This window comes from Salmo salar, chromosome 02 (assembly GCF_965601325.2).
Source record: "Salmo salar chromosome 02, fSalSal1, whole genome shotgun sequence".
NCBI lineage: Eukaryota > Metazoa > Chordata > Actinopteri > Salmoniformes > Salmonidae > Salmo > Salmo salar.
Window position 1 is genome coordinate 53,737,751 of NC_138292.1, and position 27,598 is coordinate 53,765,348.

At 42.2% G+C, this 27,598-nt stretch overlaps 1 protein-coding gene across 2 annotated transcripts in view; it reads left to right on the forward strand.

Annotated features, from left to right (window-relative positions):
• Window positions 1–953: 953 nt before the first annotated feature.
• LOC106585880 (E3 ubiquitin-protein ligase pellino homolog 1) overlaps window positions 954–27,598 on the forward strand; it is a 56,022-nt gene continuing 29,377 nt past the window's right edge. Inside the window, exons 1-2 of one of the 2 annotated variants that reach the window (XM_045705836.2) lie at window positions 954–1,258; window positions 16,937–17,058. The gene's annotated coding sequence lies outside the window, so the exon portion shown is untranslated. The remainder of the gene's footprint in view (window positions 1,259–16,936; window positions 17,059–27,598) is intronic. The other variant, XM_014172603.3, reaches the window with a different exon arrangement.

The following is a 27,598-nucleotide window of genomic DNA, read 5'->3' on the forward strand; positions in this document are numbered from 1 at the left end:
AAATGGCCCTCAGGTTTTCGGCAGTATGGTGTGAAGAGCTCTTTGAAAGTGTGGGACAAATGCCAGATATTGAAGCAGGAATACATGAATTATGTCTGTGCAAAGACAAGCAAGCAAGAGTGAAGAAGACCATTTTTTCCAATCAAATGCAGAGGCAAACCAATAAATTGTGAACTAAGAGGTTATTCAAAAGTCACTGTATTGAGGAGTCCTGTCTGGCAGAAGTGTGATTATTTTAGTGTTTCTCACCCTCTCTCTCACACACACACATTGACAGACAAACATTTGACCAACTGGGGACATTTTGTTGGTCCCCACAAGGTTAAATGTTATCTCTCGTGGGTTTAGGGTTAAGGTTAGAATTAGTATTACCGTTAGAATTAGGTTTAGGGTTAGGAGCTATGGTTAGTGTCAGGGATAGGGTTAGGTTTTCGGGTTAAGGTTAGGGTGGTGTTGGAGGGCCAGTAGGAGGCACTCTTTCCTCTGGTCTAAAAAAAATGTATCCCACTGCCCCAGGGCACTGCCCTGTGTAGGGTGCCGTCTTTCGGATGGGACGTTAAACGGGTGTCCTGACTCTCTGAGGTCATTAAAGATCCCATGGCACTTATCGTAAGAGTAGAGGTGTTAACCCCAGTGTCCTGGCTAAATTCCCAAGCTGTCCCTCATGCCATCACGGTCACCTAATCATCCCCAGCTTACAATTGGCTCATTCATCCCCCTCCTCTCCCCTGTAACTATTCCCCAGGTCGTTGCTGTAAATGAGAACGTGTTCTCAGTCAACTTACCTGGTAAAATAACGGTAAAATAAAAATTTTAAAAACGAGTTAGCGTTAGGCGTGTGTGTGTGCGTGCGTGCGTGCGTGTGTGTGTGTGTGTGGTAGTTCCAGTAGACCAGGCTACAACTACAAGGCCCATGGTACGTTTCGACGCGTCTCATGACGTAACTTCATGTGAGCACGAGCAGACCGGAGCAAAGACCCGATTGTACAGATTACTCACTCTAGTATTGTCCTACACTGAGTCCGTTTGCTAGTACATTAGAGCGAAAATAGTTGGACAGCATATAACAACGTTATAAACATATCTTAGCAGGTGAATGTAAAAAAAAAAAGAACTCGACAATTCGGTGTTTAGGTCAGCACGGACAGAATTGCTTTCCTTTCAATCTTCGGTGTGCGTTTTTCTCAGCTGGAGCATTCAAATTGGATTTCGAGCGAATATCGGGAAAGTCCAGATGACGCTGTCGGATTGTCATTAGGTAAGGCGAGTTCGAAACACATGCAATGTGCTTTATTTTATGTAGCTAAAGTGTTATTTTACTGCAATTTGCTTGGCTACCAAGGGGAAAGTTATTGTCATGATCAGTAAAATATAAAATTGTAGCCTAATTGTTGCACACCTTTACACTTTTTTTTTGTCGACTATTACCTACAGTAGGCCTAGCCTACAATGTATGACTTTTCACTTTCAAGTTAGTCTATTCATGGCACAGAAACCAAACAGTGACAACATTTTCCAGCAGTGAAAAATACCTCAACTGAGGTTGGTTTTATTGCCCATTGTCATCATTCACACATTGAAACCAAGTAGCCTACCTACCTATTTAACTATTAAGAGAGAGGTAAGTATGTGGACTTGAAATGTGCCTATGGCACTTTTGAAGTATATATATATGACGTTACTGGTTGTGCACAATGAAGGGTCTTTCTTTCCCTTGTGTGGTTGACAAGCTGGTTTGGCCCGCACGGAGAAAGCCCAGCTGGGGGCTATTGTTCCCACAACATAAACTGATTTGCATGCATCATCTCGCTTGAGCATCTGGCCTCGTGAGTCCCTCTTTTGTTCCCCCAAATTCGGCTCATCTGCTCAACTGTCCAGTCGTATTCATTGCTGTCCCTATCATAGTAGAGCTGTGTTTGTGTGTAGCATATGCTGTCTTTACTTTGAAATACCCTTTGACCCTTCTCTATGTAGGGTTAGGCCTATTTGAAGAGAAACTGGCTTCGTATCAAACTGTTGTCTGAGTATGGTGGGCTGTTAGTAGCCTACTGTCAATACTTTGCTCCGCTAGTCTATTATAAGCACCGTTGATTCATGATTGTGCTGTCATAGAAAACTGGCTAGGTATCATCATACTGTCATCTGACTATACTCCTCAGTAGTGGACTACATCATCTGTGGATGCTTGGGAGAGTTTAAAAATAACACCATCATATCACTCTCACCAGAGTTTCCATTCCTGAAATGGGCTGGGTCTGTTTCCTTTATTTAATCAGGCCGGTCTCCCTACTCGACTCCAACCTCCCGGATAAGATGCTCTTACCCCTGGTATGTCAACGGGTTGTGCGGGGATCAGTTATGCAAGTCCATTTGTTTTGGGGCGAAAAGCCCTAAGGATGGGTGTCTGTTTCATGCCTTGATTAGGGAATTAAAACAAACGTGGGGTCACCGAAGGTTGCTGAGGCTGAACACGAATGGAGCTTTACAGAGGCTGCCATTTGTGAGGATCACGTTAGGATTCTGTGGCTCGGGGCAAAAAGGGTAGCAAACTCAATTAGTTAACATCAACCCTGTGGCACATACTGAAAACGTGTAGCCTATGGTGTATTACACATAGCCTACTACAAGTTACTAAGTCATTCATAGGCTATATCATGTTAACAACAGCAACATTGGGTGTGCCATGATGACCCACATTTAGGCCTATGTTTGTGTAGTGTTGTGCATGCATCGCTTATAACTGTATTTTAGCCTACATTCCCTGTCAAGGGCCTTTACATGCTCACCATTCTCATGACTTTGGTTCATGTTTAGGTTATAACTTGTGTGGCACATACATCTCTTTTGAACAGAGTGAATGAGCAGACAAAACATTCATTAAACGACCTTTTTCTGTTCAACTTGATAAATCAGCTGTCTGTGATAGCTCTGTGTCAGCGAATGCTGTACATCCGTCTAACTTGGAGATCTGCTTCTGTGGTAAAGTCAATTAATGAAAGTCATTCCTGGAAAGATGCCTTTTTTCCCTTTTTCCCAACTGGACAGAAAGATACAACGGCTATTTTAATTGATCCACTCCACTCCTCTCCTCTCCACGTTCCTTCCTCTGCTTACCCCACTCCTTCTTTTCTCTCATGTTATCAAGGTCGACTTGATGTGTTGGAAAGGTCCATTCATGGGCACCTACAAGCCTCTTATCTCTCTCAGGTTACGTCCGAAATGGCACCCTATTCCCTATGTAGTGCACTACTTTTGACCGGGGCACATAGGGTTCAGATCAAAAGTAGTAACCTATATAGTGAATAGGATGCAACCTAATTTTGTTGTTCTCCATCAACTTGGAAAATGGAGAGGTTGTCTACCTGGCCGATTTCGATTCAACGCTATAGGGAAAACACATTCGCTTGGGAACTTTGTTTTGCCCGTGGTTACCTCCCAACTTTTCACCATTCTTCTGACTGATGATTGGAGAATGTGGAAAAATAAATAAAAGTGGTATCTTTCTGTCCTGAATTTGTATGATAGTATAATGAGATGTGTTCTCTGTGACATTGCTGCTCATAAGCAAATGGACGTTATCCTTACCTATAGCTAAATTGGTGCCTTGTATGAGGATGACACCAGTAGTTGACAGATATAACCAATCTTTTTTAGTTTTCATTTCAGAAGACCATCTTCACTCTCTGAGGAAGATTCATAATTTAAAAAAAAAGAAGTATTTTACCTTTGTTTAACTAGGCAAGTCATTTAAGAACAAATTCTTATTTATGACGGCCTTCCCCGGCCAAACGCTAACCCGGACGACGCTGGGCCAATTGTGCGCCGCCCTGTGGGACTCCTAATCACAGCCGGTTGTGATACAGCCTGGAATTGAACCATGGTCTGTAGTGACACCTCTAGCACTGAGATGCAGTGCCCTAAACCGCTGCGCCACTAGGCAGAACATAGCTAACTTTTTTTCTAAAAACTATTATTTATTTGCATTTCAGGGTAGTCTGTGTTCTACCTCAATGAATAATTCAAAGGGATTGAAATGTAAACTGCCACCCTCCATCTGCTACCTCAAAAGTCAGACTGCTGAGGTTATGTCACCGTTGGACTCCATTTTAAACTGACATGATGACATCTCCCCTACCCCCCATTGTTACTGACGTTAATAAAGAAGAATAAACTTTGACTGTATTAAATTATCTGGAAAGTCAGTATCTCTCTCTCTGTCTTTCTCTCTCTCAAAGCCAGCCATAAGCTTATTAGCCTGCAGTCTAACCCTTTTTATGAGGTGTCGTGTTTGGATCAGACTTTGTCCCTCCCCTGATAATCTCTTTATAGAGACGCGTGCCTATGAAATGGCCACCTACAGCCAATAGCAACCCTCTTTATTGGCACCTATGACCTCTGTGAACAGGATTACGGTAAAAGTCCTAAGAGCCTTGTTTGGCTTACACAGTATGTACTGGGTATTTTGTAATTAACCATCATAACAATGACAAAAATAGTACAAAAATGCATTAAATGTAATAATGCATCTTTGGAAATTAGCTACGACATACCTAATAAATACAACACAGCTTTGGTGACAGCCCGGTCTCAAAAACGAATGGTTTTCACCACGTGGAAGTGAAGTTTCTCCTCCTGACCGTGCTGTTCTGCTCGTAAAATGATTACCAACTTTGCCCACGTCATGTAAAAGAAAATGCTATTGGGTAAACTATATCTACTTTAATATAAAGTTGAATCGCCCTTCTCCTAAAATGAATGCGTTAAGACGGTTATGACGATTATTTTTAGTTCACTGTTACTGTCCATAATTGTTGGTTACACGATTACACAATAATTGTGCCAGCTCTAACGTTAGCTGGGTTTTGAACTCCTGTCTTTACTCCTTTAATCTCCCAGCTTCTCCTTGGTGAAAAGCACAATACAGTACTGATTACATAATTTCTCAAAGCTAATCAAGGTTTCGCAGAGTTAGCTACAGTACTTGTTGATGTGCAGTTAGTATTCTATATTGCCATGACATGTCCTACCGGACCACGCATAATGTCTCTCTCTCTGTACTACCACCAAGCACAGAAGCTGTTTCGTGTTTTCTCTGTGTGATGCTAGTCTGACACCAAACCCCCCCCCCCCCCCCCCCCCCCCCCACGACTCCCTGTCGTGCGGTTAAAAACGATTTACCGCCCAGTCAAGACCGGAGGCTGTTACGTTTGTCACGAGTGGAACGAAAGGGGTGCAACAACAGTGTCCTTGTTGCTGCAGAGGAGTGAAGTCCCTTTAAAAGTCGTCCTCCTTGTCTTGGGAGAGGGTGGGTCTCTGTGCTATAGCTGCAAAGCTCCTCCATTATCCAGTTACAGGCCAGTGAATGGGCCCCTGTCCTCTGCAGTTAACTGTCTTTATTCATGGACAGGGAATATAGAAATGTGACTGAATTGCAGGGTGTTTTTCTTTTCAAGAAGACTTGGCCTCTGCTCTATTTTATCTGCTAACCTGTTGGGACCTTAAAAAATACATGTTGTCAGAGATGTGTGTGTTCTCTGTCTTTCGAAATGATGTTTAAAAGCCTACTCTAAGGGAGTCTTTGTAGGGTGCAAAGGTGTATGATTGTTCCCAGTTCCGGCTGACTAAGAGTAGTATGGTCGCTGCAACACACAATTTGTAGGCTGATGTAATCTACTTACAGAGCCAGCTGAGCTATGGCTCATTGCCTTGGTGGTAGGTACAGTATATCGAATTCATTTGAATGTATGTTTTTGCAGGATATTTAAAATGCCTTTACGCTAGAATCAAGGTTTTGTAATATTTGTTTATTTTATGAGTGTTCATGTCCGCTTGTTCTCATGTATTTTTGGTCTCGACTCCTTTGCTCCTCTGTGCTGTGTGCACCTTCCCATTTACACCAGAGATCTGTATATAATGACGAGATGCACGTCTCCGCCCTAAAAATGGGAGTTGTTGGCCCAAAGGCAAGCTTATGGCCTTATTTTGGACAGATTTTAGCGAGAGTGAAACCTCTTGCTTCGCCTCTTCCTCTATGGTTTACGCACACACCGAGCCCCTCCCCCTGCCTCTCACGACAACAAAGTTGAGAGATCACATCTTCTTCTCTGACAAGCGGTTTCAACTCGCTATTTGCATTTGAGGTTTGGTCCAACAGAATCGGTCATATTGACTCCAAAAACACATTGAGACATTATTTTACCGTAATAGAGGAGAAGTTAACTTTTCTAGCGATATTGTCACGTGTGCTCCCTCTCCGGCTTCTAGGTCACCAGACTGCTTGTTATGGCGCACACCTGTCACCAGCGTTACGCGTCATCAGACTCACCTGGACTCCATCACTTCCCTGATTACCTTCCCTATATATGTCACTCCCTTTGGTTCCTTCCCCAGGCGTCATTGTTTCTGTTTCTGTGTCATGTCTGTGCGTTGTTCGTGTTTCTTGTTTTGTATTATGTTACGTTTATTTATTAAAACACTCACTCCCTGAACTTGCTTCCCGACTCTCAGCGCACTCATTACAGAATAACGCCTCACCTAAGGGAAGCATCAGGGAGTTTATTTTTTGTTGTTTCGGTGGGAATGACGTCAGTTCCGGGAGCCGCTACAGGCTCCCCTGCCTCCTCCGGCTCGTCGGGCTTTCATGCATATGCCGGATCGCCAGGCTCCGTCACGTTTGCTCTAGGTCACCATGCTCCCGCGTCTCAGCCGGACTGACATGTTTCCCGCGCCTCGGCAGAGGTGACCGGTCCACTCCTGATCCCCGGGATCGTCATTTTGGTCAGCGTCCTGCAGCTGGTGCCGCACGTCGGGGAGGGGGTACTGTCACGTGTGCTCCCTCTCCGGCCTCTAGGTCACCAGGCTGCTCATTAGGGCGCCAACCTGTCACCAGCGTTACGCGTCATCAGACTCACCTGGACTCCGTCACTTCCCTGATTACCTTCCCTATTTATGTCATTCCCTTTGGTTCCTTCCCCAGGCGTCATTGTTTCTGTTCCAGTGTCATGTCTGTGCGTTGTTTGTGTTTCTTGTTTTGTATTTAGTTGCGTTTATTTATTAAAACACTCACTCCCTGAACTTGCTTCCCAACTCTCAGCGCACTCATTACAGAGACCCATTTTATGTCTCAACTACTCAAATTGCACGCAGAGCAGACAATACTAAAACAAGAGTATCAATGAACATTGATTCTGGAAAATGAATGCTCTGTTTGTCCCGCATGGCATTGGGGTACCACGTTCTGCTAGCAGCATTTTAGCCAAAGACTGTTATACTAGCTGTCTAGTCTGTGTTTAATATATGTGCAATAAGCATAAAACACAATTATATAAGGGATTGGCAACACGTTCTACTTCTGAGAAATAAGGTAGGCCACTTGATTTCAACATCTGAACAAAGTGGACAGGCCAACATGCTTTTCAAACAGTTGAAGAAAGACAGATGGGTGTGTTCATAACAATTAAACTGTTCAACCTTGTTAGCTAACAGATAGATCCAAGTTGGCTAAACTTGAAATATAAAGATTAGCTGGCTAATCACTAGCACGTGGACCAGAGAGATTGTCGATGAGACCTGTGTTCATTTTCTATAGCCTGATGCCTGCTGCAAGAAGTTAGTCATTATTAGTGAATGTGCATTATGCATGGTTGTAGGTAAATTTGTAACATAAAATGGCATTTTCATAGACAGACTTGAAAGCCAGATCAGAGACGATTGCAAAAAACAGCAGTTTAAACTATTTTGATAAAATAATTAAATTATTTGTGGGGCTTATGGTTGTGGAAGGCTTATATTTAGCCTAGGTATAACTCCACAATGGGAACAGCCGACACCTCAAAGGGCCAGAGAATACCACCATTGTTGTGGGGGTGCCATGTCCACAGCTCCACCCCTTTCATTGCCAGTGCCAGAATCACACTGGCAGTGAGTGGAGATAATATAAACATGTCAAGGCGAGGTTCTGAGAAGAGAAGAAGAGTGGGAATGACATACATCTCCATATTTGGTTATTTTATTTAGACAACAACCGAGGACCACCAGAACAACAGAGTACACAGGTACAGTACCATCAGAAAGTTTTCATACCCCTTCACTTACTCCACATTTTGTTTTGTCACAGCCTGAATTCAAATTGAATTAAATAATAATTTTTCTCACCCATCTACACACAATACCCCAAAATGACAAAGTGAAAACATGTTTTTAGAATTTTTAGCACTTTTATTGAAAATTAAATACAGAAATGTCACATTTACATAAGTATTTACACACTTGAGTCAATACATGTTGGAATCATCTTTGGCAGCGATTACAGCTGTGAGTCTTTCTGGTGAAGTCTAAGAGTTTCGTACACCTGGATTGTACAAAGTGTGCACATTATTCTTAAAAAAAAAATGTCAAGCTCTGTCAAGTTGTCAAGCTCTGACAGCCATTTTCAAGTCTTGCCATAGATTTTCAAGCCGATTTAAGTCAAAACTGTAACTAGGCCTCTCAGGATCATTCAATGTTGTCTTGGTAAGCAGCTCCAGTGTATATTTGGCCTTGTGTTTTAGGCAATTGTCCTGCTGAAAGGTAAATCTGTCTCCCATTTGCCTCAACTATAAGGCTTTGTATTCAGGACATAAAGTTAATTTCTTAGCCAAAGTTTTTCAGTTTTCCTTTAGTGCCTTTACAGGATGCATGTTTTGGAATATTTTTATTCTCTTCAGGTTTCCTTCTTTTCACTGTAATTTATGTTAGTTGTGTGGAGTAACTCCAATGTTGTTGATCCATCCTTAGTTATCTCCTATCACAGCCAGTAAACTCTAACAGTTTTAAAGTCACCATTGGCCTCATGATGAAATCCCTCAGCGGCCTCTCCGGCAACTGAGTTAGGATGGATGCCTGTATCTTTGTAGTGACTGGGTGTATTGATACTGTCACATGGCCTGATGCTGGAGAGACGAAGCAGGTACGGGGAGTAAAACATTTAATAAATAACGGACATGGAACAAGACAGGAACAGCGTCAGCAAACAGGTAACACAAACAAAAGACAATTAATACAGCCGCGGGAACAGAGCAAGGGAACTGACAAATAAAGCGGAGGAAATAAACAGATGAGTGAGTCTAGGTGAGTCCAATATCGCTGATGTGCGTGACGAGGGAAGGCAGGCGTGCGTAATGGATGGAAGGAGTGTGTGATGCAGGGCAGCCTGGCACCCTCAAGCGCCAGGGGGGGAGAGCGGGAGCAGACGTGACAGATACACCATCCAACGTGTAATGAATAACTTCACCATGCTCAAAGGGATATGCAATATCTGCTTTTTTTTACCCATCTACCAATAAGTGCCCTTCTTTGCGAGGCATTGGAAAACATCCGTGGACTTTCTGGTTGAATCTGTGTTAGAAATTCACTGCACATCTGAGGGACCTTACCGATAATTGTATGTGTGAGGTACGGAGATGAGGTAGTCATTCCAAAATCACACAGAGTGAGTCCATGCAACTTATGTGACTTGTTAAGCAAATTTTACTCATTAACTCATTTAGGCATGCTCTAACAAAGGGGTTATATCGTAATTGACTCAAGACATTTCAGGTTTTCATTTGTAAAAAGTTATTTGACATTATGGTGTATTGTTTGTATAGGCCAGTGACACAAAATCTAAATGTAATGCATTTGAAATTTGGGCTGTAACACAACAAACTGTGGAGGAAGTCAAGGGGTATGAAAACTTTCTGATGGTACTGTACCTGTGTACTCTGTTGTTCTGGTGGTCCTCTGTTGTTGTCTAAATAAAATAACAAAATATGTTGATGTATGTCATTTCCACTCTTCTTCTCTTCTCAGAACCTCGCCTTGACATGTTTATATTATCTCCACTCACTGCCAGTGTGATTCTGGCACTGGCAATGAAAGGGGTGGAGCTGTGGACATGGCACCCCCACAACAATGGGGGTATTATCTGGCCCTTTGAGGTGTCGGCTGTCCCCATTGGCACAAGGAGTGGCATTCAGCGGGTGCCAGCTCTGTGCCAGCTCTGCCCGGCAGCCACGGGCGGGCACTGCATTATCAGACTCTCATTATTTATTGATCTAATGGCCAACTTAGCGGGAGAGCGACATGGAAAGGCCAATTATATTGGCCTCTCCAATCCTGGCCAGGGTCAGACAGAGAAGACCAGGGGAGAAGTTAGTGGCCCATGTTTAAATACCTGGGTTTCCTTTGTCAATGATGACTGGGTGGGTCACTTGTTTTGGGCTTGAAATAAGTAAAAGTGAAACTGAATGAGTTGTTGTGACCTGGGACATGTCTACTGTAGGTATGTTTGGTTTATTGTGTTCCTTTCTGCACACAGTGGAGTACAGGTACAGATGTAGGATCTTAATTTGAGCCAGTTTACTACAGAAGGAAAATAATCCTGCAGCAACAGGAAATGTGAAATATTATGTGGATGATAATTATTTGACATTTTTGTAGGGGTTGATAACATTTTTGTTAGGGCAAATCAAGTCTGAAATTTCTGCATGGAAATTAAACTTTAGAAGCCTCTTTAACCCATTGACGCTACAATCCCGTATTTGTGATCATTGTTGAGTGGTCCCTGCAGCGTACGATCTCAAATATGTGATTGGAACAGTAGCAACAGAACGTATGATGCAACAAACACATCAAAACACCATTGTTGTCTGAACAGCATCTAAATATTTTTTTTGTACTGATGGAAAATAAAGGTCTTAAACTTTATTCCTCAATTTCACCTTCTTTTGTAAAAGATAAATGCGAACATCATCCAAGCATCACACGGAACACATCCACAGCCAAACTCACATCCACAGCCAGATTCCATAAACCAGTCTAAATAACAGGTTGCGCTGACAAAAAACAAAACATAAGTTAGCGACCTAACAGCTAGACTAGTTTACAATGTATCACATCACTGGTGAGCACAAGAGAATAATGTAATGCTGTTTAGAAAATAAATGTATGTCAGCTAAGCTACCAGCAGCTAAATTGTTTATGATGGCAGCCATGTTTGTTTACGACTTCAACTGTAGCCAGCAAATAGCTTAGCATTAGCTCATCATAATCAGTACAACATTCAAGTATTTTACACACATCATATGTGTCCATTACAATCTATGCAAGATTCGGATTTGTCACCAGTACTTGAAAACATGTTAATAAAGCAGTAAATACATTATGATCCATAAATACAGTTGAAGTCAGAAGTTTACATACACTTAGGTTGGAGTCATTAAAACTCATTTTTCAACCACTCCACAAATTTCTTGTTAACAAACTCTAGTTTTGGCAAGTCGGTTAGGACATCTACTTTGTGCATGACACAAGTCATTTTTCCAACAATTGTTTACAGACAGAATATTTCACTTATAATTCACTGTATCACAATTCCAGTGGGTCAGAAGTTTACATACGCTAAGTTGACTGTGCCTTTAAACAGCTTGGAAAATTCCAGAAAACGATGTCATGGCTTTAGAAGCTTCTGATAGGCTAATTGACACCATTTGAGTCAATTGGAGGTGTACCTGTGGATGTATTTCAACGCCTACCTTCAAAGTCAGTGCCTCTTTGCTTGACATCATGGGAAAATCAAAAGAAATCAGCCAAGACCTCAGAAAATAAATTGCAGACCTCCACAAGTCTGGAAATAAATCATTCTCTACTATTTTTCTGACATTTCACATTCTTAAAATAAAGTGGTGATCCTAACAGATCCTAAAACAGGGAATTTTTACTAGGATTAAATGTCAGGAATTGTGAAAAACTGAGTTTAAATGTATTTGGCTAAGGTGTATGTAAACTTCCGACTTCAACTGTACATACGGTGTGCTACAGCAGAAACGACAACACGATATACAGAAAATAAGCCACTTACTTTGATAGGAATGCATACATGCCCAATTTCAAAGACAAACAACCAAGAAGGCAATGCGGGCGCCAGCCAGAAAATGTTTTGGGGGAAAACGTTTGTGCAAGGCCTGTTCTGACTAGAGATGTGCAATGTCTTCATCCTTGAGTGGGGGAAACACTCAGGAAGTACATGGGCTCACGTTGAAGTTGAAGAGAGAAGTTTGTCCGCTCAGTAAAGCCTCATACATAAATTATCCACAAGAGTGAAATGGGCTACTTCTTATGCAAATTAACGAGGAGGCGGAACACACCTCAATTCAAACTGTTGTTAGAAAATAAAACTTGTTAGAAAATAATTAGAAATTGACAAGTTGAAATATAGCCTATTGATAATTAGCAGGCAGCGTTCCTTGGTTTGAGGGCAGTGCGGGTAACTGTCCTGTTGCGTAACAATCACATTTTAGAACAGGGAGAGCATTCTGACATCACGAGCATGAAAAAACTCGCAGGGGCAACGGTTAGAGATATTTGGAACTCACGCGTGAAAAGGTTAAATCTCAAATACACTACAAATACACTCAGCAACAAAAGAGTGATAAAATTAAGATCCAGTCAGTGGAATCAGAAGATCAATCGTTGCACTGGTCATTAATAGTGGAGCTCTCAAACAGATAGTCAATAAATATTGAATTGGTTAGAATATTGAACACTTTTGAGATGTCAATCCTGTCCATTGCAGAGTCCACAGAAGGCCATTGCATTGAACATTCTAATTTAGAACAGTATGATTTCATTGCATCATAACAATGAATGATATTACTGGCATTCCAAATATGTCATTAAACATTGTTGTGGTCAGTTGCCCAGGCAACACAATTCAAATTCCTGGATTCTGAAGACAAGAACCTCATTTAAAACATTTTATCATGAAGAGAAAAGGTGTGAGCAATGGTTTGTGGTGGTTCTTCAGCGTTTTCATGTGTGGTGGCTCTACAGACATTGTGGATTCTACCCACCTTTACAGCAGAAGAAAGAAGACCACCCACCCAAAACCAGACCATGTCCAACATTTTGACAATGTCAGCTATGTGAGACAGACTAAAGAAGAAGCCAAATCAGGTTACAAATCTTTTGGCGATGGACCAACGCACAACCTCCTTGGACTGGCGAACCTGAGGGTGTCAATGTCCACCTTGTTCATGAATAGTTGCAAAGATGACCTGACCACTGATCCTGTTGACTCTTGGAATTCTCAACCCTACTACCCCAAGAAACCATGGATGTCCATCGATGAGATACAGGCGTACTCAGCAGACACATCCTGGCCTTACTTCCCGTGGCAGATCGTGCCTCCTTCACCCTGTGTGCAGAGGAGAGCCTCCAGCATGTGGAGAGATATGGAGATGGCCCGTTCATCTAGCCCTGACCTGCAGACTCCCACCCCAGAGGAGAGAAGCAGCTTCCTCCAGGAGAGCCGTTTATGTAAATATATGTCTTTGTCCTCCACATCCTCCATGAGCCAGAACACTGTCTCTCCCTGTGGGGGACTATGAGATGGAAGAGAAGTAGATCAGTTGCCAGAAGAGCCAGGCTAAGGGCCAGGATGTGGGCCACCTTACTGATGCCAACCAGCAGTGACGTGCAGAAAAAATTACTGTAACAGGCATGCCACAATAAACAGGCAGGCCACAATAAATAAGTATACATTTTATCAATAATAATTATGTCATCTTCATGTTTTTTCTTTATGATAAAATCGATTTCTGAACTAATTCTTCCCAAATTTGCTGTGATCTGGTACAGCTCGCTCCTGCCTATGGACGTCACACGTCATCTGTTGCCTTTTGGCGGTTACGTTCGTTTTACTGCTAGTTAAAGTAAGCTGATCAGGACTGACGTGCTCTTCCGTGTTCTGCAGAAGAAAGTGATGGATATGGGTGTCTACCGTACCTGTATCAGCGACACAATGAAAGCACTGGAACGGCAGCAACAAGACTTAGTGGTAGTTGATTTGATTTAGTTTCTATGAGCGATTTGAGCAGAAATGCAATGAACTGGGCCTGGCAGAAAGCGAAACTCATAGTAGCCCAAACAGCCGATCAGAATAGAGAGGGGGCAAATCTACTACAACATACTGGACAATATAAATGTTCAGATTTGACCACTTTGGTGAACTTCATTTCTTTGGCTTAGTGGACTTAAAAAAATGTAAAACAATATCACAAAACTTCAACACCAGAAACGAGAGCCTGTCAAAATATTTTAAGTCATTTGATTTCGTTAGACTTAAGGCTGATCTTGTCCAATTGTACAGTTCACAAATGGTATGAGACAAATCACCTGGAAAGCTCCTCAGCTTTTTGTTCCAGCATGACCTGACACAGACTGTCCCCAAGACGACAAAGTTACTGCAGCTGGTCCTCACTATACCAGCCACATCAGCATCCGTTGAGAGGGCATTTTCTGCACTGAAACAGATAAAGACAAACAGTAGAAACCGGACCAATCAAGGACAACTCTCATCCCTTGCCATCATCTCCATCGCATCGAGACAGAGAGACTTTTAAAACTGTGGGCCAACAGGGAGGAGTTTTACAGTTCAGTCTCTGATGTCTTTACCCAGAAGGATAGACGCATGGACTTCGTTTACAAGTAAAAGTACAGTAAATGCAAGTGTTTATTTACAGTAGTGCCGTCTACTATTATTATATTACATGTCTATTGTGTAAGTATACTGTACACTCACTGGCCAATTGATTTGGTACACCACCCCGTTCACGAAAATTGATTGCTCCTACAGACAGTGAGTCACCTGGCTTTTGCTTGCTATATATATCAGGCATCGAGGCATCCAGTTACTGTTCGATTGAAAGTTAGAATGAGCAAAATGAGTGACCTAAACGACTTTGCGTGTGGTATGATTGTCGGTGCCAGGTGTGCCGGATTCAGTATCTCAGAAACAGGCGCCCTCCAGGGCTTTTCACGCATGACATTGTCTAGGGTTTACCAAGAATGGTGCGACAAACAAAAAACATACAGTCAGCTGCAGTCCTGTGTGCGAAAACAGAGAGGTCGAAAGAGAATGGCAAGAATCGTGCACGCTGACAGGCAGGCCACAAACAGACAAATAACGGTGTAGTACAACAGTGGTGTGCCGAACAGCATCTCAGAATGCACAACTTGTTGATCCTTGTCATGGATGGGCTATTTCAGCAGACGACCACACCGGGTTCCACTCCTATCAGCTAAATACAAGAAACGGTTCCAGTGGGCATGCAATCAACAACACTGAACAAAGGAGTGGAAAAACATTGCTTGGAACATGACAGCGAGTTCAGTTTACTTGAGTGGCCTGCACAGTCCCCAGACCTCAACCCAATACAGCAACCCAATACAGCATGAGATGGAGCGGGCTGTTTGCAGCATGAATGTACCACCTTCCAATCTGCAGCAACAGCATGATGCCAAAAAAGTGCATAGTCAACAGGCATGGGCGCTATACCGTATATACCGTATATACCGTATACCGGGGTATTTGTAAAAAGCCACAGGATGGTTTTTCAATACCGTCAATACAATGTCTTTTAAGTTGTTTTAATACATTTGAATATTTGTAGCTACTTTTTAAGTACACTGAACAAAAATATAAACGCAACATGTAACATGTGTTGGTCCCAAGTTTCATGAGCTGATATAAAAGATCCCAGAAATGTTCCATACGCAAGAAAACCTACGTATTTATATCAAATTTTGTGCACAAATTTGTATTTCATCCCTGTTAGTGAGCATTTCTCCTTTGCCAAGATTATCCATCCACCTCACAGGTGTGGCATATCAAGAATTAAACAGCATGATCATTACACAGGTGCACCTTGTGCTCAGGACAATTAAAGGCCACTCTAAAATGTGCAATTTTGTCACACAACACAATGCCACAGATGTCTCAAGTTTTGAGGGATCGTCCAATTGGCATGCTGAGTGCAGGAATGTCTAACAGAGCTGCTGCCAGAGAATTAAATGTTCATTTCTGCCATAAGCCGCCTCCAACGTTGTTTTAGAGAATTTGGCAGTATGTCCAACCAGCCTTACAACCACAGATCACGAGTATGGCGTCGTGTGGGCGAGCAGTTTTCTGTGGTCAACGTTGTGAACAGAATGCCCTATGGTAGCGTGGGGTTATGGTATGGTTAGGCATAAGCTACGGACAATGAAACAATTTAATTTTATCGATGACAATTTGAATGCACAGAGATACCGTGACGAGATCCTGAGGCCGATTGTCATGTCATTCGTCCACCGCCGTTAACTCAATTCATTTGAAATGTTTCTAAAAACTCCTATGGGAAAAATATTGGAACCATTTCCGTGTTTGACTTGCTAGGTTTTATGGGTATTATGACATGTCTACTGTGGGGCTCAATAGTCAGCCTCAGACCTCACTGCACATCACTGCCATCCAGGGTCAGCTATTTAATTGTGGCCCTAGACTGATTTCTAAATCAAGCGCTATTACCGTTATGAAGTATGTAAGAAAGTACTGTGAGTTTTTCCGTTCTCACACTAGTAAGGGACAGAAAAAGTATGTTACCTTTCCTTGGATGAGATCTGAGTGCTTCTGTAGCCACCAGATGGTAGTTACTGATTAAATCTAACAGACAGACAGACCTTTAAAGAGTGATCTGTGAGAACGGAATGATGAGAAAATGTTTTGATGAAATTGAGAGATAGCTAATTGTGGGCACAGGATAGGTGGTTTATGACTTATAATTGGGACGGGTTAGGTTTTTTGAATCTTGTGCTCATCTTTTTCTCTGTTCTTGTTGTTTCCCCATTGATGCTTAAATCATTCATCAGATTTCTTTTTATTTATTTTATTTTAATTTTATTATTATTATTTTATTTCTTTTTCTTTTTCTTTATTTATTTTTACTTTTTATTTGCTATCTCTCTCAGAATGACCTTCTTGATCCTAATCAGTCAGGTTTCAAGACTGGGCATTCAACTGAGACTGCTCTTCTCTGTGTCACGGAGGCTCTCCGCACTGCTAAAGCTAACTCTCTCTCCTCTGCTCTCATCCTTCTAGACCTATCTACTGCCTTTGATACTGTGAACCATCAGATCCTCCTCTCCACCCTCTCCGAGTTGGGCATCTCCGGCGCGGCCCACGCTTGGATTGCGTCCTACCTGACAGGTCGCTCCTACCAGGTGGCGTGGCGAGAATCTGTCTCCGCACCATGCGCTCTCACCACTGGTGTCCCCCAGGGCTCTGTTCTAGGCCCTCTCCTATTCTCGCTATACACCAAGTCACTTGGCTCTGTCATATCCTCACATGGTCTCTCCTATCATTGCTATGCAGACGACACACAATTAATCTTCTCCTTTCCCCCTTCTGATAACCAGGCGGCGAATCGCATCTCTGCATGTCTGTCAGACATATCAGTGTGGATGACGGATCACCAGCTCAAGCTGAACCTCGGCAAGACGGAGCTGCTCTTCCTCCCGGGGAAGGACTGCCCGTTCCATGATCTCGCCATCACGGTTGACAACTCCCTTGTGTCCTCCTCCCAGAGTGCTAAGAACCTTGGCGTGATCCTGGACAACACCCTGTCGTTCTCCACTAACATCAAGGCGGTGACCCGATCCTGTAGGTTCATGCTCTACAACATTCGCAGAGTACGACCCTGCCTCACACAGGAAGCGGCGCAGGTCCTAATCCAGGCACTTGTCATCTCCCGTCTGGATTACTGCAACTCGCTGTTGGCTGGGCTCCCTGCCTGTGCCATTAAACCCCTACAACTCATCCAGAACGCCGCAGCCCGTCTGGTGTTCAACCTTCCCAAGTTCTCTCACGTCACCCCGCTCCTCCGCTCTCTCCACTGGCTTCCAATTGAAGCTCGCATCCGCTACAAGACCATGGTGATTGCCTACGGAGCTGTGAAGGGAACGGCACCTCCATACCTTCAGGCTCTGATCAGGCCCTACACCCAAACAAGGGCACTGCGTTCATCCACCACTGGCCTGCTGGCCCCCCTACCTCTGAGGAAGCACAGTTCCCGCTCAGCCCAGTCAAAACTGTTCGCTGCTCTGGCACCCCAATGGTGGAACAAGCTCCCTCACGACGCCAGGACAGCGGAGTCAATCACCACCTTCCGGAGACACCTGAAACCCCACCTCTTTAAGGAATACCTAGGATAGGATAAAGTAATCCTTCTAACCCCCCCCCCCCTTAAAAGATTTAGATGCACTATTGTAAAGTGGTTGTTCCACTGGATATCATAAGGTGAATGCACCATTTTGTAAGTCGCTCTGGATAAGAGCGTCTGCTAAATGACTTAAATGTAATGTAAATGTAAATTTCACTGCTGTTCAAAGAACATACTCTGTGTTTGCCCCGGGTGTTGGGTCTTCAAACACTTAATACTTTACAGGTTTTTTTCTGGATCTAAAGGGTTTAGGTAGTGGGTGTGGCAAGGGGAGTGGCACCGGGTACGGTTGGCCAGTCGGCGCGGCTGCATTTTACAACGAAATCTATACCTCTAAATTAATTGTTTGGAAATGTTGAATTCTCCCTGATAAACAAGAAACCACTCACCCGGAGGCAGCGTTTCTGGTGGTCGAAGACTAACTCGGGAGAGCGACCAGGGGCGCAAAACCGCTAGACCACTTTTGTTCTACCCACAGAAATGCACACAAGGCCCTCCCTCGTCCTCCCTTCGGCAAATCTGACCATGACTCAATTCACCTGCTTCCTGTTTACTAACAGAAGCTCAAACAAGAAGTACCAGTGATGTGCTCAATACGGAAGTGGTCAGATGAAGCAGACAAGAGGCTACAGACTGTTTTGCTAGTACAGACTGGGATATGTTCTGGGATTCCTCCGATAGCATTGAGGAGTTTACCACAACAGTCACAGGCTTCATCAATAAGTGCAAGGACGATGTTGTCTCCACAGTGACTATAAGAACGTATCCAAACCAAAAACCACAGATTACAAGCCAAAATCCGCACTGTGCTAAAGGCTAGAGCTTCTGCTTACAAGGAACGGGACATGGACATGGACGCACGCATACAAGAAAGCCCACTACGACCTCCGACAAGACATCAAACATGCAAAAGGACAATATAGGAGGAAGTTGGAGTCCTATTACATTGGTGCCGATGTTCATTGTATGTGGCAGGGGTTGCAGGTGATAACGGATTACAAAGGGAAACCCAGCCATGAATTGCCCAGCGATGCAGAACTCCCAAACGTGTTAAATGCCTTTTATATCCAATTCGCATACCGCCCCAACAGATCTTCAGATGACGCAATCTTAAGTGCACTTCACACTGCCTTCTCCCACCTGGACAAGAGGGGAAATAACTGTGAGAATTCTGTTCATGGACTACAGCTCAGTGTTCAACACCATAGTCCCCTCCAAGCTCATCACCAAGCTAGGGACCCTGGGACTAAACCCCTACCTCTGCAACTGGATCCTGGACTTCCCGACGCGCCGGCCCCAGATGGTGAGGGTATGCAACAACACCTCCGCCACACTGACCCTTAATACGGGGGCCCCTCTGAGGTGTGTACTTAGTCCCCTCCTGTACTCCCTTTTCACCCACGACTGCGTGGCCATGCATGACTCCAACAACATCATCAAGTTTGCTGACGACACGAAGTTGGTAGGCATGATCACCGACGTTGATGAGCCAAGTTCCTTGACTTCAAGTTCCTTGATGCCCACATCACTAAGGACCTAACATGGTCCTCACACACCCGCACAGTTGTGAAGAGGGCATGGCATTGCCTCTTCCCCATCAGCAGGCTGAAAAGATTTGGCATGGGCCCTCGGATCCTCAAAAAGTTCTACAGCTGCACCATCAGCTGCACCGAAGCATCGGCTCTCGGACCAACAGGCTCCGAGATAGCTTCTACCCGCAAGCCATAAGACTGCTAAATAGCCAGACTGCTAAATAGTAAATTATTAAGGGTACCCAAACTACCTGCACTGACTCTATCTTGCACTGACCCTACTAGACGCACTAGACTATATATATACGTATACATACACACTCACACACACTACATTGACACTCCCACACAAAACCAACACACATTCACATACTGTACACTACATATACACACACACACACACACACACACACACACACACACACACACACACACACACACACACACACACACACACACACACACACACACACACGCAGACCGCCACAACCCAAACACACATACATACACATTACACACACACACACACTCACACACACAATTTTACACATAATTTGCTGCTGCTCTGTTCTTTATTTGACTTGTATTATTATCTATCCTGATGCCTAGTCACTTTACCCTGCCTTCTTGCACATACAGTGTCTACCTCAAATTCCTCGTACAGTGGTTTCTCAACTAAAAGTTTTGCGATTATGCTGCGCGACTTACCGAGGTAATTTGTGGTTTAGGACTGTATCCTGCGTCACAGCTTCATTGCTCCAGACCAGCGCAAGCGGGAGTTAGAGCACTGATTATGCTTTTGGGTCCCATGGGGCTAATGTGTCTCTAACTGACAATGAATGGGCAACATAAACCAAATAGAAACTGATAATTGTGCACGACTTCAAAATTGAAATTCAATGAAATGAATGATGAGGGTGAAGAAGGTGATTGAATTTATAACAATAGTGTAAGAATTGCTATTCCTCTGTCCTGCACGCACACCCTGAAAAATACACTTATTTTTTTGTTTTTACTCGTCAGTATTACTTTCTAAAACTGTTGTTACACTAAGATTTTTATTCTAAGAGAAACTAAAATGTTAAATTATATTCCATGATATTCTTCAGCAGACATCAGCAAGTAATGTCTGCTAAATAATCAAGTTGATGGCGCAGTCATTTAGCCTCGGCACCTACATAATGCTGAGTGACTCAGTCATTTAGCCTCGGCACCTACATAACGCTGAGTGACTCAGTCATTTAGCCTCGGCACCTACATAACGCTGAGTGACTCAGTCATTTAGCCTCGGCACATACATAACGCTGAGTGACTCAGTCATTTAGCCTCGGCACCTACATAACGCTGAGTGACTCAGTCATTTAGCCTCGGCACCTACATAACGCTGAGTGACTCAGTCATTTAGCCTCGGCACCTACATAACGCTGAGTGACTCACTCATTCATGGCTTTGGATCAATATAAATAAGTACCAACATTCTTTCTGATAGTCTTTAATAAATAAATGTTTTGGTTATCCTGACCTAGATACCATGTATATTAATAGCCAGTTATGGGCTATTAGCAGGACAATAGAATCTTGCCAACACCTCTCTGTATTTTGATACTTTGTGCAAGGCAATTGAACAGCATTAAAAACTTTGTGGATGGGGCCTCCCGAGTGGCGCAGCAGTCTAAGACACTGCTACGCAGTTCAAACTGCGTTGCTACAGATGCTGGTTCGATACCCGTGCTGGCCGCGACTGGGAGGCCTATGAGGCGACGTTGGGCTTTTGGTTTCTCTCCCTCTAAAAACAGAAATAAATAATTCTAAATAACACACTGGCTTTATTTATAAATTAGTAAGAATATCTCACCCCATGTTCAAGAATGGCCTTTTTCTCACTCACTTTAGGTTATTTGAAAACAAAATCTCCAAAATATCGTAATTTTTTAAAACAAAGCGATTATTATTAATATTAATTCATTTAGAATTATATAAAAACCTCATAGATATTTTCACAGATCCTAACGAAAAATGCCCCTTAGTTATTAATTTAGAATCCTCCAACCCTCTAAATCGAATTATTGGCGGAGAGTGATGTCATAGAATATATATTTTTCCGATATACTGTAGGCCTATCGTAGGCGACATGAGTCTCACTATTGTTGAGTAATGTGCTGTTAAAGGTGGTGTAGGTCTTATTTATTTAAAAAGCATATTGAAGTTAGAAGCAGTAGGATTTGAAGCAATAGCCTACCCGCTGTGGTCAACTATTTCAGCACCGTTTCGCACTGCTCTCATGGGGACTGGTCTTGATAAATCAATGAGATTTTTATTTTCACTGAATCTCCGTTTGGGTATTGGTTAGACTACAATTAGGGTGTGGAAATGTTATGCTCTTAGTACTGTAGCCTACTCCTGACTGTCACGTTATACAGCTCCATATTTTCCTAATGGAAAGCCTGAAGGTTTCGTTTTTCTTGGAATAGAAACACTATAATATTAATCAAATTAATTAAGCAACATTTCTTAAAATCAATCCCATACACTATGTTCTTACAATTTTTTTTATTTTTATTCTGTACTACAGCCAATATTGAAGGTTATCAAATGCTTCTCAAAGATGCCCTCTGGTGGTCAAACTAGCACTAACTAGCATTAATGGTAACAATGGCTGACAATTTACCCTTTCACACGTACCATCACAAGGGTGTGATCGTTCTACAGTGGTCCCTGAAGCGTACGATCCCACCCTTGTGATTAGAACGCTTATTTAGAACGGCCAGTTTCGAATGACGCAACAGTCAGCATTTGAGCTGGCCACACTTTTTTCAGAAACTATTTACACAAACACAGTCCTCTCAAAGTTATGTCCAGAATGTGAGCAGTTTAATTTTGGATGCAATGTTCAGATATTCACAGAAGTATCTATAGCATAACACAATCATCCAAACCGGAAAAATGTAGGCTACATTTGTCCTAGCGCTAACTGAGGAGAGATTGACGCAAAACAAGCGGTCATATTTTCTAACTCTCAGCTGACATAAACAACAATATTAGTTAGCTAATAGCAATTACTATTTATATTTAATCACATCATGGGTGAGCTCACCATTGATCGAAATAATTAAGTAAAACACTTTCTAGAAATCGAAAGTAATCCGACGATGATTAGTTTCAGCTCACAGCCATACTTTTTTTCCTCACAGAAACCAAAGATAATAAGAGAAGACAAGATGAGTTTGGTCTGTTTATAGTATGCATGTTGAAGGGGTGTGTCTTCTACCATCATTCACATCCCACCATTCACTTCCTGAAGTTCTCAAAAAACGAGTGAACCCTTACTCACCTCATTTTGTTATAGCATTTTTGGTCCGACAGACGATTACGTGAAACGCAGAATGCACTGTATGTCAACAAACATGGCGCAGTCATTTAGCCTCGGCACCTACATAATGCTGAGTGACTCAGTCATTTAGCCTCGGCACCTACATAACGCTGAGTGACTCAGTCATTTAGCCTCGGCACCTACATAACGCTGAGTGACTCAGTCATTTAGCCTCGGCACATACATAACGCTGAGTGACTCAGTCATTTAGCCTCGGCACCTACATAACGCTGAGTGACTCAGTCATTTAGCCTCGGCACCTACATAACGCTGAGTGACTCAGTCATTTAGCCTCGGCACCTACATAACGCTGAGTGACTCACTCATTCATGGCTTTGGATCAATATAAATAAGTACCAACATTCTTTCTGATAGTCTTTAATAAATAAATGTTTTGGTTATCCTGACCTAGATACCATGTATATTAATAGCCAGTTATGGGCTATTAGCAGGACAATAGAATCTTGCCAACACCTCTCTGTATTTTGATACTTTGTGCAAGGCAATTGAACAGCATTAAAAACTTTGTGGATGGGGCCTCCCGAGTGGCGCAGCAGTCTAAGACACTGCTACGCAGTTCAAACTGCGTTGCTACAGATGCTGGTTCGATACCCGTGCTGGCCGCGACTGGGAGGCCTATGAGGCGACGTTGGGCTTTTGGTTTCTCTCCCTCTAAAAACAGAAATAAATAATTCTAAATAACACACTGGCTTTATTTATAAATTAGTAAGAATATCTCACCCCATGTTCAAGAATGGCCTTTTTCTCACTCACTTTAGGTTATTTGAAAACAAAATCTCCAAAATATCGTAATTTTTTAAAACAAAGCGATTATTATTAATATTAATTCATTTAGAATTATATAAAAACCTCATAGATATTTTCACAGATCCTAACGAAAAATGCCCCTTAGTTATTAATTTAGAATCCTCCAACCCTCTAAATCGAATTATTGGCGGAGAGTGATGTCATAGAATATATATTTTTCCGATATACTGTAGGCCTATCGTAGGCGACATGAGTCTCACTATTGTTGAGTAATGTGCTGTTAAAGGTGGTGTAGGTCTTATTTATTTAAAAAGCATATTGAAGTTAGAAGCAGTAGGATTTGAAGCAATAGCCTACCCGCTGTGGTCAACTATTTCAGCACCGTTTCGCACTGCTCTCATGGGGACTGGTCTTGATAAATCAATGAGATTTTTATTTTCACTGAATCTCCGTTTGGGTATTGGTTAGACTACAATTAGGGTGTGGAAATGTTATGCTCTTAGTACTGTAGCCTACTCCTGACTGTCACGTTATACAGCTCCATATTTTCCTAATGGAAAGCCTGAAGGTTTCGTTTTTCTTGGAATAGAAACACTATAATATTAATCAAATTAATTAAGCAACATTTCTTAAAATCAATCCCATATACTATGTTCTTACAATTTTTTTTATTTTTATTCTGTACTACAGCCAATATTGAAGGTTATCAAATGCTTCTCAAAGATGCCCTCTGGTGGTCAAACTAGCACTAACTAGCATTAATGGTAACAATGGCTGACAATTTACCCTTTCACACGTACCATCACAAGGGTGTGATCGTTCTACAGTGGTCCCTGAAGCGTACGATCCCACCCTTGTGATTAGAACGCTTATTTAGAACGGCCAGTTTCGAATGACGCAACAGTCAGCATTTGAGCTGGCCACACTTTTTTCAGAAACTATTTACACAAACACAGTCCTCTCAAAGTTATGTCCAGAATGTGAGCAGTTTAATTTTGGATGCAATGTTCAGATATTCACAGAAGTATCTATAGCATAACACAATCATCCAAACCGGAAAAATGTAGGCTACATTTGTCCTAGCGCTAACTGAGGAGAGATTGACGCAAAACAAGCGGTCATATTTTCTAACTCTCAGCTGACATAAACAACAATATTAGTTAGCTAATAGCAATTACTATTTATATTTAATCACATCATGGGTGAGCTCACCATTGATCGAAATAATTAAGTAAAACACTTTCTAGAAATCGAAAGTAATCCGACGATGATTAGTTTCAGCTCACAGCCATACTTTTTTTCCTCACAGAAACCAAAGATAATAAGAGAAGACAAGATGAGTTTGGTCTGTTTATAGTATGCATGTTGAAGGGGTGTGTCTTCTACCATCATTCACATCCCACCATTCACTTCCTGAAGTTCTCAAAAAACGAGTGAACCCTTACTCACCTCATTTTGTTATAGCATTTTTGGTCCGACAGACGATTACGTGAAACGCAGAATGCACTGTATGTCAACAAACATGGCGCAGTCATTTAGCCTCGGCACCTACATAATGCTGAGTGACTCAGTCATTTAGCCTCGGCACCTACATAACGCTGAGTGACTCAGTCATTTAGCCTCGGCACCTACATAACGCTGAGTGACTCAGTCATTTAGCCTCGGCACATACATAACGCTGAGTGACTCAGTCATTTAGCCTCGGCACCTACATAACGCTGAGTGACTCAGTCATTTAGCCTCGGCACCTACATAACGCTGAGTGACTCAGTCATTTAGCCTCGGCACCTACATAACGCTGAGTGACTCACTCATTCATGGCTTTGGATCAATATAAATAAGTACCAACATTCTTTCTGATAGTCTTTAATAAATAAATGTTTTGGTTATCCTGACCTAGATACCATGTATATTAATAGCCAGTTATGGGCTATTAGCAGGACAATAGAATCTTGCCAACACCTCTCTGTATTTTGATACTTTGTGCAAGGCAATTGAACAGCATTAAAAACTTTGTGGATGGGGCCTCCCGAGTGGCGCAGCAGTCTAAGACACTGCTACGCAGTTCAAACTGCGTTGCTACAGATGCTGGTTCGATACCCGTGCTGGCCGCGACTGGGAGGCCTATGAGGCGACGTTGGGCTTTTGGTTTCTCTCCCTCTAAAAACAGAAATAAATAATTCTAAATAACACACTGGCTTTATTTATAAATTAGTAAGAATATCTCACCCCATGTTCAAGAATGGCCTTTTTCTCACTCACTTTAGGTTATTTGAAAACAAAATCTCCAAAATATCGTAATTTTTTAAAACAAAGCGATTATTATTAATATTAATTCATTTAGAATTATATAAAAACCTCATAGATATTTTCACAGATCCTAACGAAAAATGCCCCTTAGTTATTAATTTAGAATCCTCCAACCCTCTAAATCGAATTATTGGCGGAGAGTGATGTCATAGAATATATATTTTTCCGATATACTGTAGGCCTATCGTAGGCGACATGAGTCTCACTATTGTTGAGTAATGTGCTGTTAAAGGTGGTGTAGGTCTTATTTATTTAAAAAGCATATTGAAGTTAGAAGCAGTAGGATTTGAAGCAATAGCCTACCCGCTGTGGTCAACTATTTCAGCACCGTTTCGCACTGCTCTCATGGGGACTGGTCTTGATAAATCAATGAGATTTTTATTTTCACTGAATCTCCGTTTGGGTATTGGTTAGACTACAATTAGGGTGTGGAAATGTTATGCTCTTAGTACTGTAGCCTACTCCTGACTGTCACGTTATACAGCTCCATATTTTCCTAATGGAAAGCCTGAAGGTTTCGTTTTTCTTGGAATAGAAACACTATAATATTAATCAAATTAATTAAGCAACATTTCTTAAAATCAATCCCATACACTATGTTCTTACAATTTTTTTTATTTTTATTCTGTACTACAGCCAATATTGAAGGTTATCAAATGCTTCTCAAAGATGCCCTCTGGTGGTCAAACTAGCACTAACTAGCATTAATGGTAACAATGGCTGACAATTTACCCTTTCACACGTACCATCACAAGGGTGTGATCGTTCTACAGTGGTCCCTGAAGCGTACGATCCCACCCTTGTGATTAGAACGCTTATTTAGAACGGCCAGTTTCGAATGACGCAACAGTCAGCATTTGAGCTGGCCACACTTTTTTCAGAAACTATTTACACAAACACAGTCCTCTCAAAGTTATGTCCAGAATGTGAGCAGTTTAATTTTGGATGCAATGTTCAGATATTCACAGAAGTATCTATAGCATAACACAATCATCCAAACCGGAAAAATGTAGGCTACATTTGTCCTAGCGCTAACTGAGGAGAGATTGACGCAAAACAAGCGGTCATATTTTCTAACTCTCAGCTGACATAAACAACAATATTAGTTAGCTAATAGCAATTACTATTTATATTTAATCACATCATGGGTGAGCTCACCATTGATCGAAATAATTAAGTAAAACACTTTCTAGAAATCGAAAGTAATCCGACGATGATTAGTTTCAGCTCACAGCCATACTTTTTTTCCTCACAGAAACCAAAGATAATAAGAGAAGACAAGATGAGTTTGGTCTGTTTATAGTATGCATGTTGAAGGGGTGTGTCTTCTACCATCATTCACATCCCACCATTCACTTCCTGAAGTTCTCAAAAAACGAGTGAACCCTTACTCACCTCATTTTGTTATAGCATTTTTGGTCCGACAGACGATTACGTGAAACGCAGAATGCACTGTATGTCAACAAACATGGCGCAGTCATTTAGCCTCGGCACCTACATAATGCTGAGTGACTCAGTCATTTAGCCTCGGCACCTACATAACGCTGAGTGACTCAGTCATT